Source organism: Echinops telfairi, unplaced genomic scaffold (genome assembly GCF_000313985.2).
Source record: "Echinops telfairi isolate 266 unplaced genomic scaffold, ASM31398v2 ScPeMD7_7467;HRSCAF=8505_1, whole genome shotgun sequence".
In the NCBI taxonomy this organism is placed as follows: Eukaryota; Metazoa; Chordata; class Mammalia; order Afrosoricida; family Tenrecidae; genus Echinops; species Echinops telfairi.
Window position 1 is genome coordinate 35,378,858 of NW_022111368.1, and position 19,165 is coordinate 35,398,022.

Sequence of the window (19,165 nt, forward strand, 5' to 3'; positions counted from 1 at the left end):
CAAAAAACCAAAACAAAACACAAGAAAGAAAAGTTTGTAGTTAGTTCAAGGACTGTTTGTTGGCCTTTAGGAGTGTTTTCCAGTCTAGTCTGTTGAGGCACCACGCCCTGGGCCCAAAGTCCACCTTCAGCATTCCCTGGGGACCTCGCCACTCCGTTCCCTTGCTGTTCTGTTGGTAATTTTTCATAATGCTAAAAAACTAAAACTATTCAACTGAAAGCTTTGTGGTCTTCTGAAATACTCCCATCCCTCTCTAGCTTTATAAAAGGTAGATTTTAGAATTCTACAACTGCAATGCACCTAAACTTTTAGACTGAAAATAGTATGCGGTGTGTGAACATTTTCTGCACTGTTAGACTTGCATTGAAAACATGAAGGATTTTGTCTGGCTGCTATAATTTCCTAGAGCCAGAAGGGGCTTCCAGTTTTCATTTCTGCCTTGGGGTTGAGGCATTGTTATCGACTCTTCAATGTCAAAGTAGAGAGATTTTGAATACAAAAATGCATGTTATGGTATCTGACATTATAAGGGGAAAAATAGAATGGCAATTGTATTTAGAATTATTTATATCTTGTGCTATGAATTTGGCAAACTTAACCAGAAAGCAATAATTAACTTTCATATATATATAACTTTTTTGCTCATGTGAATTAAAGAAAAATTTTAGTCACAAACATTAAACAGAAAGTCTAAATTTCTGCATTAGTAATAGCTTAGGATTTAGAACAAATCTCTTAGATTCAAAATCTCAAATCTTCTCACTAGTACTGGGAAATTTTAATGAACTAACAATACCAAATTGCACATATGTCAAAGGATTAGGGAGAGGGCATATAAAATTCATAGCATACTATCTGAAATAGAATCCATAAATTATTAATTTACCACCTTTAGAAGATATTGGAGTTGCTTTAAATTTTGAAATCTAACACACACATACTCTTATTTTAAGTAAATTGCCCAAAATGCATAGATAAAATGTCTGTATGATTTTCCATGTATTTACCATTTTAGGAACTCTGGTGGATTGGTCATTACAAATCGAGCCGTAAGCCACAAGGACAGCAGTTCAAACCACCAGCAACTCCACAGAAGAAAGATGAGACTTTATACTCCCATGAAGAGTTATCATGACTTGTCTGTCATACTGTAGGTCTTGTATGTTGATGTATTGCTGGAAGCTATGTCACTGCTATTTCATATACCAGCAGGGTCACCTAAAGTGAATAGATTTCAGCAGAGCTTCCAGACTAAGAACAGACAACAAAGAAAGTTGCAGCTCTCCACTTAGGAGGAGAGCCATTGAACAATGTATGCTTCCAAATGTCCAATACTGAAGGCCTAATGAGTGGAAACAAAGCATCATTGGAGATAGAACTGGAGGATGCTCCCCTTGAGTTAGAGTGGAGTGTGACCATGGTGACATTAATGGAGTGAAAGTTGGGGCAATGGAGGATTTGGGATCTTCTTTTGTTGAATTGTGCATGACTAAAGGTAAGAAGAAACAGCTGAAAAAAAATCTGCTAATAGTCAGAACTTGGAATGTGCAGAGTATCAACCTAGGAAAAGTGGAAGTTGTTAAAAAATTAAATGGAACACATAATGATCAATATCCAAACATTAGCGAGCTGAACTGTATTGGTATTGACCATTTTGAATGAGAAAATCATATGATTTAGTATGCCAGGAATAAAGAATAAAGAGAAATGGAATTGCATTAATTTTCAAAAAGGACATTGCAAAATTAATCATGAAGTGCAAAGTCCGTGATAGGATTATATCTTTCTGCCTTCAAGAAAATCCAAACAATAAAATATTTTTCAAATTTATACACCAACCACAAAAACGAGTAATCAAGAAATTGAAGAAATCTACCAATGACTTCAGTTAGAAATTGTTCAAACATCAAAACATGCAAGATGCTTGTTGATCAGAATGCAAAATTTGGAAACAAAGAGGAAGGAATGCTAGGTGGAGATGATAGATTTGGCGATAGAAAGGATGTTGTAGAATGCATGATAGAATTTTGTAAAACCAATGACTTTTTTTAAAAGCAAATACCTTTTTTCAAGAACACAAAGGCGATGAAACACATGGACACTAGGCTGAAGCCACAGAAATCAAATTGACTACATTTGTGGGAAGACGCATGGAGAAGCTTAATATCAGCAACTAAAACCAGGCCAGTGGCTTACTGGGGCAGAGCGTCAGTTGCTCATATGTAAGTACAGGGTAAAGCTGAAGAAAATTAAAACAAGTCCACCAGAGTCAAAATATGTCCTTGAGTTTATCACACCTGAATTTGCAAACATCTCAATAATAGATTTGCTGCATTAAACACTAATGGCAGAAGACCTGGTGAACTGTGAGCCATCAATAACATCATTCATGAAGAAAGGAAAACGTTATTTAAAAGACAGGAAATAAAAAGAAGATCTGTGTGTATTTCATAAGAGACTCTGAAACTTGCTTTTCATCTTGGAGTACATAAAGCAAATGGAAGAAATGATAAACTTAAAGAGCTAAAGAGCCAAATAGAACATGTCAAAGGTCAGCTGGAGAAGACAAATCAAATAATATAATGAAATGTGCACAGAACTAGAGTTAGAAAACTAAAAGTGAATAGCATGCTCAACATAACTTAAATAGAAATAACTCAAGGAAAACTCAAGCCTTGAGTTGAAATATTGAAAGATTAGATGGACAAAACGTTGATGCAGGAAGCATCAAAAGAAGATTGAAGGAATACACAGAACCACTGTTCCCCAAAAAGAACTGTCATTCCACCATTTCAGGAGGTAGCCTTTGAGCAAGATCCCGTGGTGCCGAAGGAAGAAGTTCAAGCAGCAGTGAAAACACTAATTACAAAACACACGTTTAAAGGAATTGATGGAATACTAATTGAAATGCTTCAGCAAAATGCTGAAGCACTGGAAGCATTTACTCATCTATGCCAGGAAATTTGAAAGACAGCTACTTGGCCAACTGACTGAAAGAGATCCATATTAGTACCCATTGTAAAGAAAGATAACAGAATACTCAAACTGTAGAACACTATCATTGATGTAAGTAAAATTTTGTAACATGTAAGTAACATTTTGCTGATGATCATCCAGCAATGACCTTTTTTACAATGAATGCAATGTCTTTTCTCTTGATTGTGTTATTCCTGGCGTACTAAATCATGTGATCTATGATTCAAAATGGCCAATACCTGTCCATTTCAGCTCACGAATACCACTGATGCATTCCTTTTCCTTTTTGGTCACTTCCAATTATCCTAGATGAATACTTTGACATTCTGAGTTCTGATCATTGGCACATTTAAAAAAAATTATTTTATTGGGGGCTTATACAATTCTCATCACAATCCATACATACATCCATTGTGCCCAGCACATATGCACATTCTCAAAACATTTGCCTCCCACTCTAGTCCCTAATTTTTGCAGCTGTTTCTCCTTACCATGAGTCATGCCCATCAACAAATGAAGATCCTGAATTCTCCACTATCAAAGACTTTACCTGCCTCAGGTCACCATGGTTAACTCCACTCAGAGAAATCAGCTCCTCCTCCACCACATTTAGGGTTCACCTCAACCCTTGCCTCTGACCTGAGGGGCCCATTCTCTGGAACTCTCTCCAACAATGTTCTGTTTCCATGCATTAGGCCTTTAGTATACGACTATGTTTAGAAGATCTGCAAAAGGTTTTCAACGGCTGCTTCCTTGGAGTAGGTAGCTGTGCCATTTTTATTATCTGTTCTTCGTCTGGAAGCTCCACAGAAACCCGTTCACTTCAGGAGACTCGGTTGGCATTTGAATTAGCAGTGACACAGCTTTCAGCATCACAGTAACACACAAGTCACCACAGTATGACATACTGACAGACGTGGTGGAAGACCTCTTTAGAGTATTGAAAAGCAAGGGTATTACTTTGAGGACTGAGGTGCACCTGGCTCAAGCCATGCTATTTTCCATTGCCTCGTGTGAAAGTTGTGCATAGGATAAGGAAGACCAAAGGGAAACTGATGCATTTGCATTGTGGTGCTGGCGAAGAATATTGAAACTATCACGGAATGCTGAAAGGACAAACTGTTCTGTTTGGGCCAGAGTGATACGTAGGGGCAAAGATGGCAAGACTTCGTTTTACATACTTTGGACCTATTGTCAGGAGAGACCAGTCCCTGGAGAAGGACATTATGTCTGGTAAAATATAGGGGCAACCAAAAAGAGGAGGAATCTCATGGAAATGGATTGACCCAGAGGCTGCAAAAATGGGCTTAGGCAGAGGAATAATGTGATGAATCCTGTCATGCGTAGAGTGATTATGGGCCAGAAGTGACTCCATGGCTCCCAACAACAAGGAAGTTGTTCTTGGAAGCCACAGGGGCAGTTCTGCCCTCTCCCATAGGATGGCTAGGAGCACGAATCACCTCAATGGCAGTGAGTTTGGCTTTAGTTTTTAGTCTCCATTTTGCATTTCTGTAAAAATGTACCTTTAATTTTTTAAGCAAATTATCAGATTATAGGAAGACTTTGAAAATTTAATTAATACCAAATTGTTTTATGCATTTTTAATTATTTTTATACTGGAACTGTTGTTTTTGTGTTGTGTTTAAAACATAAGTGCTGTGATATTCATTGATGGCAATGAATAAACCTTCATTTTCAATGCTAAATATAACAGGACTTATACTTTGTAAGTAGATGGACAGGCTGCTGTCATTTGAGTGTTTATTATAATGGTAAACTACGTATCTGTAATGGGATACTTATAAAGTCAGCTATTGAAAATGAACAATTGGACACATTTATTTGTTTGATTTTAATTATTCTGATCATGGTCATTATGGCATTTTATTTCCACATAATTCAGCCACTTCAGTCACACCTGATTCTACTTCTTAAAAATCCATCCTTTTTTAAAATTGTAAACAAACAGATCACTGATGACCATATCTGAAAATGTGAATATATAATGAAATATTTTCATAAACTTAGTAGTATCTGGAAGTAGTGCATATGCCCATATTAACCAGGGCCATTATATATTTGTCATGGGTTTGAGATTTCATTTACATCTATTTGGGAGTATTAAAGGGTAAAACAGACTGTTTGATTTAAAGTCATCGTTATAAAAATAATAAAGTAGATAAAATGAAAGCTAGTCAAGTCTGACTCACAGCGACGCTGTAGGATACAGTATTTTAAAGTCAGCTGATTTGGGGCCTTAATTACATCTGTAAATTCTCTTCACAACAACATCTATATTAGGGTTTGAGCACCAAATCCAACTCAAACCCACTGCCATTGATTCCAACACAGTAACGCTCTAAGAGAAAGTAGAACTGCCCCCATAGGGTTGCTTAGTCTGTAATTGTTAGCAAAGCAAGCTCCTAATCTTTCTGCTATTGTAGTGCCTGGCAGGTTCAAATTGACCTACACGCACAGCTGAGTGTTTTACTACTGTGCGCCTGAGCTCCCCGAGGAAGAGAAAGAGGCCATTTATCCCTTAACTAGTGTACAATTGGAGGGAACAGGTTGTGAAGAGCCCAAGCTTGTAGTTTTTTTCTGCGGATGTATTAGGTGGAACTTCTAAGAAACCAATGGGTTATCGGATAAGTCTAGAAAAGTCAGTCCATGACCTCTTGAGCTTAAGAGATAAAGGGCACAGTGAATTTCATGGCTTGGGAAATGATAAATACGATTTACTTTCTATAAGGGAAGTAGCTGGAACAAATTATGTTGGATTAAGGAGACAGGTTAAAGTTGCATTTAGTAATTATATCAAGGAAGCTTCTGAGGTCTAGAAGATAACTCTACTCGTTTCTGTGTCAAATGCCACGATGGAGAGGTCTGTGCCTTAGAAGACACAGATATGCTCGTGTGACTTTGATGGTAAGCGATTTCTAATGGTTTAGGGGTCAGAGCGAAAGTAGGTTTCAGTGACTTAGTATGAAGGCAGGTAGGATCAGAGCTATTTCTTGGTGACACTAAGAAGCTAGATTTTTATAGACTTCCCAATGGACATGGAACACATTAAATCCTGTGAATCACACAAGGAAAATGCTTGGCAAGCATGCCAGAATTTAAGTAGCCTTGGCCACCCTTGCTGGACTCCCTAAGTGTGTTAAGAATACTTTTGTAAGAAAGAAAGCAGCTGCCAATCATTAAACACTGCTCAAGGGACGTCCAGCTTCTCTGTAGGAAGGAGTTTCTCATTATACTCCCACGCGGAGCATAAGTAATACTTCTGCTTTGTTACCCACTAGAGAAAGCAACAGGCTAGGGGCATACAAAAGGAAGAGGGAAGGGAAGGAAAGAGAAGAGAATGAACATTTAGGGAATGCCTATTTTGGAATGATTGCTTTAGATTCAATATACCATCAAATCTTATAGAAAGTTCTAGGTGCTCTTAATATGACAGGTAGTCTTGATACATACTACTTCTATATGCAAAACCATAGCCAAGTTTCCAATGCATACATTGTTCTTTAACATTTGCAACATCAATATCATATCAGAAAAACTCAGGATATTGCTTCCAAATAGCTATGCGATTTCAACGGAACTTCACAGAATAATAAGGTTGCAGAAACAACACATAATCTCCATTGGCATATTACTTTTTCAAAAGCAATTTTGTTGTTGTTGTCTCCACGTAGTCAGTCCTGACCCTTAGTAACCCCATGTTCAATGAAATGAAACTCTGCCCAATCCTGCACCATCTTCACAATTGTTCCTGTGTGTAACCCCACTGTGGCACAGCCTGCGTCAGCACATCTAACTGAGGATGTTCTCTTTTGCACTGAACCTGTGCTTTCTCAAGCAAAATGTCCGTTCCTGACAAAATGCCGCAAATACATGAGATGAACTTTCACCATCTTCACTTCTCAGGAGCATTCTGACTGCACTTTTTCTGAGACCAGTTCTATTCTTCTGACCACCCATGTTGTACTCAGTATTTTTCACCAACACCATAATTCAAAGGCATCATAATGGAAAACCTGCATTGGGTATAGGGCGATATGTATCCCAGCCTCCCCTTCAGCTATAATGCTGTTTCCTCATCCGAAAGGAAGAGGAAAGGAAGGAGAGATGAGTTGGAGCATTTATGGAGTGCCTACTTTGGAATGATTGTTATATTGAATGGTGTAACATGGTTACATTGACGATGAATGTTTAAGTTCTGGATCCTATGCTGGTAGAGAAGACCCATGTGTCCATTACCTGACTTGATGCTCTCCGACAGAATTGAAGGAGGGTAAAGAAATCTACCCCATGAAATGGAAGTTTCATAGTGAGGTTTAAATGCAATAAGAACGTAGGATCTGCATTTATCTCATAGGGGAGCTGTACCAAGTATGAGCAGTTTACGTTCAGACTATTACATAAGTAATACTTCTCTCTCGCTCTCTCTCGTTGAAGCTGACATGATCTCTTAACTACACCAGACCAGAGTTTAAAACTGGTTCTTCCCATTTCAGATATGACCAATGAAGTGAAATGTGAATAGATTTAAATAGGTATATGTGAGTCTGAATTGTAACTGAAAGAGGATACATAACAGACACTTATTTCCCCTTCTAGACACAATAATTACTCTTAGAAACAAGGGCCACTCAAGTGTTTACAGCTCTTTTAGAATTTGTCTAGCAGGTTTTCTATATTTTTTCTGGAACCCCTCCCCCCCGCCCCCACACACACCAAAAGAAAAAAACAACAGCAAGGGCCGCATGCTCACTTAATACCCACCAAATCTCTTGCCCAACAGAGTCAAAAGTAGGGGTGTCAGTTCACAGAAGGTGGTCAACCATGTGTCTGTCTTTGAATGTGTGTCACTCGACACCAGCGGTTTTCAACCTGCCTCATGCCGCGACCCTTTCATACAGTCCTCTTGTGGGGGCCGCCCCCCACCATAACATTATTTTCGTTGCTACTTCATAACTGTCATTTTGCTACTGTTATGAATCAGGCAACATCTGTGAAAGGGATGGTCAACCCCCAAAGGGGTTGCGACCCACAGATTGAGAACCACTGCTCTACACAGTCCTGGCAAGAATCCAGTCTCCTGTATCAGGGCTCAATTCACCATCAGCAAGGGTGCACTAGGCCTCTTCTAAGCTTCCTATTTCAGGGCTTTACTATGTAATTCTCCCCTGTCCAGCTACTGTTTTGCTTCACCTGAATGTTATGCTCTGATTTTACTGCATGGGCCATGACTAAAATGGTTCATCAGATTAAACAGTTGATCAGTAAAATGGTTTAAACCAGTTTAAAACCCTTCATTAAATATATATACACTCATAATGTTCAACTATGAAAACAACACAGGTATACAGTTGTCTCAAATATTGAAAGTGCCCTATTGACCCTCAGAAATCAAGTATACACCCAGTGATCTCTCAAGTTGTTAATGCTGGATTTGATAAAAAGAGAGAGCACGTGACTGGATGTGAAGTATAAACGTGCTGGAGTCATATTAGCAATCAAATGATTTTAAATTAGACATTGCAATAATAGTAGTAATCACAGTTTGTAATTATAAAGCATTTAGTATGTCTCAGGTACTATTCTAATCTGTTTATATTTTTATTAATTTAACAAACAAAACAATTTTATGAGGTAAATATGATTACTTACCTAAGCCTCTTTTACCAAGGAGCTTATCTAAAAATCACACATATTGAAATTAAGTAATATCACCTAAATTATACACTTCATTAGAGACAGAGGTGGGATTTGAATGTAGGGTGTTTAGTTCCAACCTCTGCTATTGACTACTATATTTTCTTTCTTTTGTTTTTTAAATGAATGTCCAAAAATAACTTGGAGAGGGGCAGCACTGTACAGTACTGTGTTTATCACGTGAGCACAATTGCTCTAAATGTTGCCCTCGCTTATGCTTCCAATTAAAATTTACCTTCCCCTGCACTATCTGGCTGCCCAGCACTTTTTGTATGTCAAAGTTACTGAGAATTACTGTGTTTTTAAATCCTCGAAAGCCTTTAATGCTATGTTTCAAAACTGAAAAATTCTATGACCTAAAACGATTTTAAATTTAATGGGAAGATTTGCTAGCAACTTGTACACATGCTTTCTTAACAGAATAAAGAAACCAAATCTTTCTTTAAAAAATAGTGTTAGAATAATTATAATAACACTGAAGAAACTGTTAAAAACAAACTACCTTAAAATTCCCTTATGTACCAAGTCAATTCTGTTCATTTTCTGTTTCTTATCTATAGATGCTCTTTAATTCTTAATCACATGCAAATATATTTAAAATAGGGTACTGCAGTAGTGTAAATTAATTCTTCTTTGATTGCTTTACATTTACAGGCTGCTATCAAAATGTGGTTTGTTGATGAGACATCGCACTGTGTCCCAAACTACTAAATATCCCAAAGGGCTCTGAGCAAATGAACAATGAGTGACATAGTAACTTCTCTGAGTAGAATTTCTCATCTTTCATCCTTTGCAGTAACTATAATTTTTTTTGGTCATTTCTTCAATGACCTCTTACAATAGCATTCTCATTTATTAATCTGCTCAGTGTTTGTTTATATCTCAACAACAACGTGCCTATTTAGTGATCTTTTACAGGCATAAGACTTCACGGTTGGACAAGAATATTCACAGGAACATTTTTTTTGCAGTGAATTGTAAAATTTGTGGGGAAAAAAATCAATATGTTTTTATTTGTATACTGAAATATAATTTTTTTCTTTTCCTCCCAAATCAGTTTTCTATACACAAGAGTGGGCAGGTTGTTGTTAAGTGTCAAGGTTGTTAAGTACCAACGAATAGCCACCTGTTGGCCAAGCACAACAAAGGAGGCACCGCCTCGTCCTGCGCCCTCATCACAAGTGTTCCTGTGTGGAAGCCCCTTGTTGCAGCCACGGGGTCAATCGCACTCCTTAAGGCCTTCCTCTCTTTCGCTGTTTCTCTACTTTCCCAAGTGGACTGTGCTTCTCTAGGGATTGGTCTCTCCTGTCAACATGTCCAAAGTATGTGTGACAACATCTAGCCATCCTTGCCTCTATGGAGCATTCTGGCCGTGTTCCTTCCAAGACAGATTTGTTTGCCCTTTAAGCAGTCAGTGGTACCTTTAATATTCTTCAGTAGTGCCACAATTAAAGCACATCAATTATTTTTCTGACTTCTTTATTCAATGTCCAACTTTCACCTTCATATGAGGCAATTGAAAATGACTTGGCTCAGGCACACCTTACTCTTCAAAGCAGCATCCTTGCTTTTCAATACTCTAAAGAAGTTTTTGTGCAGCAGATTTACCGAATGCAAGGTATCTTTTGATCTCTTGACTGCTACATCCATGAGCATTGATTGTGGAGTCAAGCAAGGCAACAACTTCAGTCTTTTCTCCATTGATCATGATTTTACCTGTTTGTTCTGTTGTGAGGATTTTGGTCTTTTTGACATTGAGTCTTAATCCATCCTGAAGGCTGCAATCCTTGATCTTCATCAGCAAGTGCTTCAAGTCCTCCTCACTTTCATCAGGAAAGGTTGTACCATCTGTACATCTCCGGTTGTTAATTAGCCTTCCCCCAGTCCTCATGCCACAATCTTCTTTGTATAATCCAGCTTCTTTGATGAGTTGCTGAGGATACAGATGAAAAAGTGTGGTGAGAGGAAACAACCCTAACACATACCTTTCCGGATTTAAACCATGCATTTCTGTTTGCACAACTACTTCTCGAAACATGTACAAGTTCCTTATGAACTCAAGGAAGTGTTCTGGATTCTAATTCTTTTCAAGGCTATCCATGGTTTGTCACGATCCATACAGTTGAATACCTCTGCATAATAAATAAAATTTCACAAGAAAACATTTTTTTGGTATTCTCTATGTTGAGCCCCAATCCATCTGACATTAGCAATGACATCCCTGAATCCATCTCCTTTTCTGAATCCACCCTAAACCTCTGGCAGCTCCCTGTCAGTATACTGCGGCAATTGTTGTTGGATGATCTTCATTATAGTTTTGCTTCCATGTGATATCTATGGTATTGTTCTGCAGTTTGAACAATCTCTTGTGTCACCTTTCTTTGGAATGGGTACAAATATGGATTTCTTCCAGTTAGTTGGCCAAGTAGCTATCTTCCAAATGTCCTGGCATAAACGAGTGTGTTAAACTGGGTTGACTAAAGAAACAAATCCAGAGACTCATATGTATAAGAAAAGTCTTTATATCAAAGAGTAATTGTATATTAAGGAAAGGTCCCAGTCCAGTCCAGATCAAGACCATAAGTTTGATATTAACCCATAAGTCCAATATTAGTCCAGAAATCCCTCTTCAGACTCACACAGACTATGTAATGATATGCAAAAATGCAGTAAGATCACAGGCCAGTGGGTGCAAAGTCTTGTGGATCCAGTGGCAGTGGAAGTATCTCCAGGGCTCTCTCAGGTCTCAGTGTGACTCCATGTGGCTTGTCAACAGGAAGGTGAAAGCAGAGAGAGTGGCCCACCTCCAGCAAGTCATTTATCTGTGAGTTGATTGACAGGCTAAACTCCTCCCACATCTTCTTACAGGAGCCGTGTTGACATAAAAAACCTATCACGAGTAAGTGCTTCCAGTGCTTCTTCAGCCTGTTCAAAAATTTCAATTGGTATTTATCAATTCTTTGAGCTCCTTGATTTTTGCTAATGCTTTCAGTGCAGCTGCAACTACTTCTATCAACACCATTGGCTTATACTCATAGGTTGTCTCCTGAAAGGTTGGAATGTTGACCAGTTCCTTCCGGTCCAGTGACTCTGTGGTTTCTTTCCATCTCATTTGCTCACAGAATGTATTCGTATTGCATCTTGAGACTTGAATTTTTTTCTTGAGCATGCATGCTCTTTCCTTTTGGTTTTCTACTTCTAGAAGTGACAGAGAAACGGTGGGCGGGTTAATAGAATGACTAACATACCATGTACCTGGAATCCACAGCTTTTCTCCAGGTGAGTTCTTGGTTAGCAAATAAAATATTGCTTTTGGTGACTAATATTTCATATTCATCGTATTACCAAGTGTTTTTTTTTTAACCTGGGTAGCTACTATTAACAAGAATGATCCCACATTGAATTAAGAATGTTAAGAATTACTCTCCAATATGAGTTATTTGATCTGCTGTGAGGTGAATACTAGCGAAAGGTAATTTCACGGTTATTACTTCTGTAGTTCTCTTCTCTAGTGTAAGGGAGCCCTGCTGGTGCATGCAGTTGGGCCACTAAAGTCTAACAGTTCAAACCCCCAGCCCCCTCACTGTGTTGGTTAATCTCCAGTAGATTAGGGATGAGTACTAGGAATATCCTTTATGATAACACTGATGTATTTACAGGTTTCTCTCTAGTAGGGATTTACCATAAGGCAAAACTCTGGCTGAAGAGATTTTTACAATGGTGTCATTCTTATGATGGCTATTTAGTATGGATCCTCTAATAGGAAAAGAGCTTCAGCAATATTATAGGTTTTCGAATATTTGTCTGATGTTCTGTGATACATGACAAGATAGTATCTTTGGATTTGAGACTTCAAAGGGCCTCACTTAGGAGTTCTCTGTGACATGAATATTTTCCACATTCAGGACACAAATAAGATTTCTCTTTGATATGAATTCTTTGACATTGAAGGGGTCTAGAGCTATGAAAAACATAAAACTTCTCCATGGTGACTGCCTGTGTACAATGTCTCCTGTATGAGTGCCAGTGTACAGTGTGTCTCTTGTATGAGTTCCTGTGTACACTAGGTCTCCTGTATGAATGCCCATGTAGAGTGTGTCTCCTGTATGAGTTCCCGTGTACAGTGTGTCTCCTGTATGAGTGCCCATGTGCAGTGTGTCTCTTGTATGAGTGCCCATGTACAATGTGTCTCCTGTATGAGTATCCGTATACAGTGTCTCCTGTATGAGTGCCCATGTACACTGGGTCTCCTGTGTGACTGCCCATGTACAGTGTGTCTCCTGTATGGGTGTCCATATACATTATCTCCTGTATGACCGACCATGTACAATGTGTCTCCTGTATGAGTGTCCATATACAGTGTCTCCTGTATGACTGCCCATGTACAGTGGGTCTCCTGTATGAGTTCCCGTGTACACTAGGTCTCCTGTATGAGTACCCGTGTACACTGGGTCTCCTGTATGAGTGCCCGTGTACAGTGTGTCTCTTGTATGAGTGCCCGTGTTCACTGGGTCTCCTGTATGAATGTGTACAGTGTGTCTCCTGTATGAGGGCTCATGTACAGTGTGTCTACTGTATGAATGCGTGTGTATACTGGGTCTCCTGTATGAGTTCCCATGTACAGTGTGCCTCCTATATGAGTGCCTATGTACAGTGTGGCTCCTGTATGAGTGCCCGTGTACAGTGTGGCTCCTGTATGAGTGCCTGTATACAGTGTGTCTTCTGTATGAGTGCCTGTGTACAGTGTGGCTCCTGTATGAGTGCCCGTGTACAGTGTGTCTCCTGTATGAGTGCCAGTATACACTGGGTCTCCTGTATGAGTGCCCGTGTACAGTGGATTTCCTGTATGAGTGCCCGTGTACACTGGGTCACCTGAATGAGTGCCCGTGTACAGTGTGTCTCTTGTATGAGTGCCCATGTTCACTGAGTCTCCTGTATGAGTGCCTACGTACAGTGTGTCTCCTGTATGAACACGTGTGTACACTGAGTCTCCTGTATGAGTGCCCATGTACAGTGTGTCTCCTGTATGAATGCGTGTGTATACTGGGTCTCTCTGTATGAGTACTCATGTACACTGGGTCTCCTGTATGAGTTCCCGTGTACAGTGTGTCTCCTGTATGAGTGTCCATGTACAGTGTGTCTCCTGTATGAATGCATGTGTACACTGGGTCTCCTGTATGAATGCGTGTGTACAGTGTGTCTCCTGTATGAATGCATGTGTACACTGGGTCTCCTGTATGAATGTGTGTGTACAGTGTGTCTCCTGTATGAGTTCCCATGTACACTGGGTCTCCTCAACATGAGTGAACCTAGGGAATGAGCTGATGTATTTTTCACAGACTCCCACATCCCACACATTCAGAATTCCTCATCAGTGTATTTTTTTATGTTCACTGAGTTCTGATATTTGATGGAGGGGTTTGTGCATTCTTTAAATTCATAGGGTTAATTTTTTTGTATGCATTTAGCTATATCAAAGGGTAGATTTTAAGGATAGCATTATCACTGTCATTTATTTGTAGGGCTTACCTCCTGTTGGTGATGTTACACATTGAATAAAGTCCTTGATCTAACAGAAGGTTTGACTTTGTTTTGTTGCATCTTCCTAAATAGATATTCTGATGACTACGAAAGCCTAAATCATTTTAAACTTTCAACATATGACCTGTGTTTATGAAACTACTTTAGAAATCATAGGAAAAATACCTCATTTTGACAATATTTACCTCATATTGACAATATTTTGACATTTTGACAATTATTTACCTCATATTGACAATAGCTATAAACTCCTTCTTCAGAACTTTCTATGGAGGGAAGTGAATAACCACTTGCCCCAAATATCACTCCTTGTTTTCCTGATAATTGTGTAAGTGATCTTCACCTTTCAAGACATCCTGTGAAAGATAGAGTCATTCCTGCAGTGCCAGTAGGATAGTTCCTGGTGTGGCCGGGGCCATGGATCCAGTTCCAAACTATAACCGATGTCTCACAGAATAAGCCACGCCCTGGCCCGTGCTCAGAAACAATTGTTATGTGTGAGGCCAGTGTTACTGCTCCTGAGTGCGTCTCTCTCCTCCAGCGTCTTCCTCTCTCGTGTTGATGCTCTACTCTCACCAGCATGCTATCCCTCTCTAGGGTCTAATTTCTCATGAAAACGTGTCCGATATACGTGAACATATTCTCTCCACATCCTATGGTCTGTACTTCTTCCAAGACTGATTTGTTTGTTCTTCTGTCAGGCCTTGGTAAATACAGATAGATATTCAGTATTTTTTTGTTGACAGACTTTAAATGCATCGATTCTTCCTTGGCCGTTCTTATTCTTTGTACAACTGCCACCTACATCTGAGGCAATTGAAAATGCTATGGTTTGGGTCAGGACCACCTTAATCCTTCAAGTGACATCTTTGTTCTTTAATACTTTAAAAAGATCACCAGCAGCAGATTCACCCATTGAAGTAATGTCATGGGTTTCTTGACTGTTGCTTCCATGAGCATTGATTGTAAATTCAAGTAGAATGAAATCCTTGATAACGTCAACTTTTTTGTTTTTCATGATGTTGATTTCATAGGAATGTTTATCTTCAGTTAAATTATTAATATAAATTGATTGTTTAATTTCAATTGTAGTCTCTGAATCTGACAGATCTCTTGGTAAATAAATCTATACAGCCACATCTCTTGACTTATCTTTAAACAGACAATCATGTTTGATGCCCCAAGGAAATTAGCTTTCAAGCACCAAGTCTTTGTATAAGATCTACTGAGCCATTTTACTCCGCATGGTGAAGTCCACAACCACAGATGTGAAGATCACCTGTGCTTAGAACTTGGCAGTTAATCATTCAGCTTCTACTTTCACATTTTAAAAGACTATTTCCTGAGGAAAGGGAAAATCCTGTGGATGAAAAACTTCATGCCTGGCTCGGCCCAGTTTGCCTTGCACCTTCCCTGGAGACCCCCTCCCTCTGACCTTGGGCATGTGTCTCAGGCTACCTGTTGAACCCTTCTCCATCTCCCCTCCCCTCTTCTCCTGTCATTACTCCCTAGAGAATACCCTTCCACAGGGTAGTGAGCACACACCTTGTGCAGGTATCCCTCTCAGGAATAGATTTTAAAGAATGAATTGTTCATTCTGATGAAATATGTGTCTGCAGATCAAGCAAAATATATTTACATTTCAGAAACCCAGAACTATTTCTAATTATTCATCCAAAATTAATTTAGCAAAAGCCAAATAAGATTGAGTCTATCCTAATAAGTCTAACACATTGGTACCTCAATTTACTCATTAAAAATATAATGTAGGGCTTATAAATATGTTTTGGCTCACAGAGTTTTTTAAATGACAGAATTCAAATGTCTTTTGGTGGAGTTGTATTATCCACGTCTCATAGTTCCCTAATGGCAATGTCGCTTGCCTCATTTCCTTCTTGTTCACTGGCCCTTTTTTAGCTGACTCTCATTGACATAGTGGATATACGTACTCCTTCCCAGGTCCCCTTTAACTGCTTCTGAACTTACTTGCTAGTTAGGTTGGAAAATAATATACCACCAAGCTTAATAACTGCATACCTTGGGGGTGTTAACTTGTTGCAGTGAAAACACCACAGTTGCAATTGAGGTTAGAACTGGGTTAGTTTGCAAGAGTTTATCTTCTTCTGTCAGGACCCATCTTGTTTTTGAACACAGTAAAGTGGTGGAAACATTTGTGATAAGATGGAAACTGATACCTTGGTTTCTTAGGTCTTTAAAGTAAACACCGTTTTCTGTCATCCCCTGGGGATATATAAATAAATAAATATAAATATATATATATAAATAAATATATATATATATATATATATATACACACACACACACACACACACACACACACATACCCTGGGGTACATGGTGTTTTTTAATATGGTGTCTTGAAATGATAAGGAGTAAAACACCAGAGACTTCTACTTGGTCTTCCATATTTGGACACAGATTTTCCAAAAGATCAAGGGGCCAAACTGGGAGATCTTTCATTGACAAGTATACTTGCTTTTAGTATGCATTCACAGACCAGGGAAACTACCCCTGAGTGGTTCTCTGGGCTGCATTGTCCCCTGTGAGCCAGACCTGGATTGTCATTGAGGGGTACCATCGATTTGGTTCCCATCCAGAACAACCCTGGGCACAAGAGGACACAATTCTGCCTGGTCCTGGGCCATCATCGCGTTTGTTCCCATGTTTAAGCCTATCCTTGCAGCCACTGTGTCACTCCTTCTCCTGTAAGGCTTTCCTTTTTTCCCCGCTGCCCCTACACTTTACCAACATGACATCCTTCGCCAGGCACTTGTCTCTCCTGATAACATGTCTACAGTGTGTGTAACTGTCGCACCACGGCATACTTGCTTCAACGGAGCATTCCCACTGTACTTCTAGGACAGATTTTTGGTTCTTCTTTTGGGTCATATTCTTTGTTAACACCTTATTTCAAAGGCATCAATTCTTTTTCAGTTTTCACATTAATTATCCAGCTTTTGCAAACATATAAAGAAATTTAAAATACCATGACTTGGGTGAGGCACACTTTATAGACCTCAAAGTAGCATTTAAATGGAAAAAGAAATTTTAAAAAATCACGTGCTCTCATAGCTGCATTGATTTTGGTATTTTATATTATTTATCACGAAGTATCTAGAAGTACATTTTTGTTGGTGTTGAGTGATTATGCTTGTTCTGCTGTCTCCTTCACTGGGAAGTCTTCTTAAGTTAAAATGCTTTTGTGACATTTAACACAAGTGGGTGGAGAGTTGCTGTCATTCATATACTGGACACTCTTTATAACTGTTTATGCCTGAAGGTATTGTGTGAGTGATGTAAACTATAAATCAAAACAATATTAATAGTTTATTGTATGTTGAAGTAAAATTATGTTGTAGTAGATTTGAAGAAACTCCTAGTTTACATTTACTGATGGAAATATTTCTCTGAATGTTTCAGGGCAAAAAGGTCTCATACAGAGATGCTGAATATTATGAAAAAAGTTATGCTCATATACATGGCATACAACTAATATTAAAATATAAATTTGTATCCTGAATTGCAGTGAACTATCAGCCTAGGGATAATTATGAGAATTATCTTCTAGTGGGTCTGGGACATCTAATTAATAATAATTAAGAAAGTAATTTTGTCTGACCCATTGCCAGTGTAGGAGATATTTCAAATAGCCCAGTGATTTGGGGATTCGACCTTTGCTAGATCACTAAGGTTCTGTGAGAATGCTAATATGTAGAATAAAATAGATCATCAGAAAGGAGGGTAAAGCACCACGTACTGAATATTAATGACTATCAGGTTGTGCTGTTCACTCACTGTGCAGGATCTAAATTCATTTTGCTGTCACTACAGCTCTACAAATCGGTAATTTTTGCCCTTACTCCATTAATGAGGAAATTGATGATATATTTTTGAATTTTCTTAATGTATTTTATTTTGTTCTTTGTCATTTTGCCTTGTTCTGCCTTAAGAGGGAGCCCTTATGGTACTGTAGAATAGGTGTTTGGCTGCTAAGCATAAGATTGGTGGTTCAAACCCATCAACTGCTCAGAAACCCAAAGGGCCAGCTCTGCTGTGACCTACACTATGCCTGTCAGTCAGAAGTGGCTCGATGGCAGTGAGTTTGGAGATTTTTCACTTTGCCCAAAAAGGTATGCAACATAAGCTCCAGAGTGCACACAATGAGTATCAGACTTATTGGTGTTGAGCCTCACAGTGCTTTAAAGACAATTTAAAACCAGTTGCTTTTGAGTGAATTCCAGCCCGTAGGACTTCATGTAGGCCAAAGTAGCGCGGTGCTACTCCATAGAGCTCTGTGTTGCCTTCAGTTTTCCGACTAGATCACCCGACTTTTCATTTGCGTGGCCTTGAACCTCCAACCTTAGGGGCAGTAGCTAGGACCTTAACTGCACCACCCAAGGATTCACAAAGACCACTTAGAAGTAATTTAATTACATCTCCTCACTTTAGAGACAAAAACGAAAGAGCCCCGAAGAGCCTGTGTCTGGCGCTGGTTAATATCTTGTTGTTGTTGTTATTGTATTTGTTGTTCGGCGCAGTTAAGTCAGTTCTGACACGCAGTGACCGTGTCTCAACAGAACGAAACACTGGTCTGCGCCATCTCACAGTCTGAGCCCGTTGTTGCAGCCACTGCGCGACTCCACCTCCTTCTCACCCGGACTTGCTCTTACTGTTGCCCCTCCACTTTTCCAGGCACAATGCCCTTCTGTTTGGTGGGCGGTATTCATAGATCGCTCTTTTTACCCCATCCCATATTTCTCTGTGAGTTCCACTTTTGCTAAATGGAACTGCAAGCATTATGCTGTAGTTCTTTAAACTATGAGAGCGACAAAGAAGCAAGCAAGCAAACAAACAAAACTCTGGTTCATATATCCTGTGTGCTTTCTTGAGTAAATTTACTTTTTCAGAATTT

At 39.1% G+C, this 19,165-nt stretch overlaps 1 protein-coding gene and 1 non-coding gene across 2 annotated transcripts in view; both read left to right on the forward strand.

Annotated features, from left to right (window-relative positions):
• CTNNA2 (catenin alpha 2) overlaps nucleotides 1-19,165 on the forward strand; it is a 1,370,089-nt gene that overhangs the window by 40,656 nt on the left and 1,310,268 nt on the right. The window lies entirely within an intron of this gene.
• On the forward strand, nucleotides 7,628-7,689 carry LOC115873283. The gene has a single exon (XR_004048329.1). It is a non-coding gene; the product is annotated as a U7 small nuclear RNA (small nuclear RNA).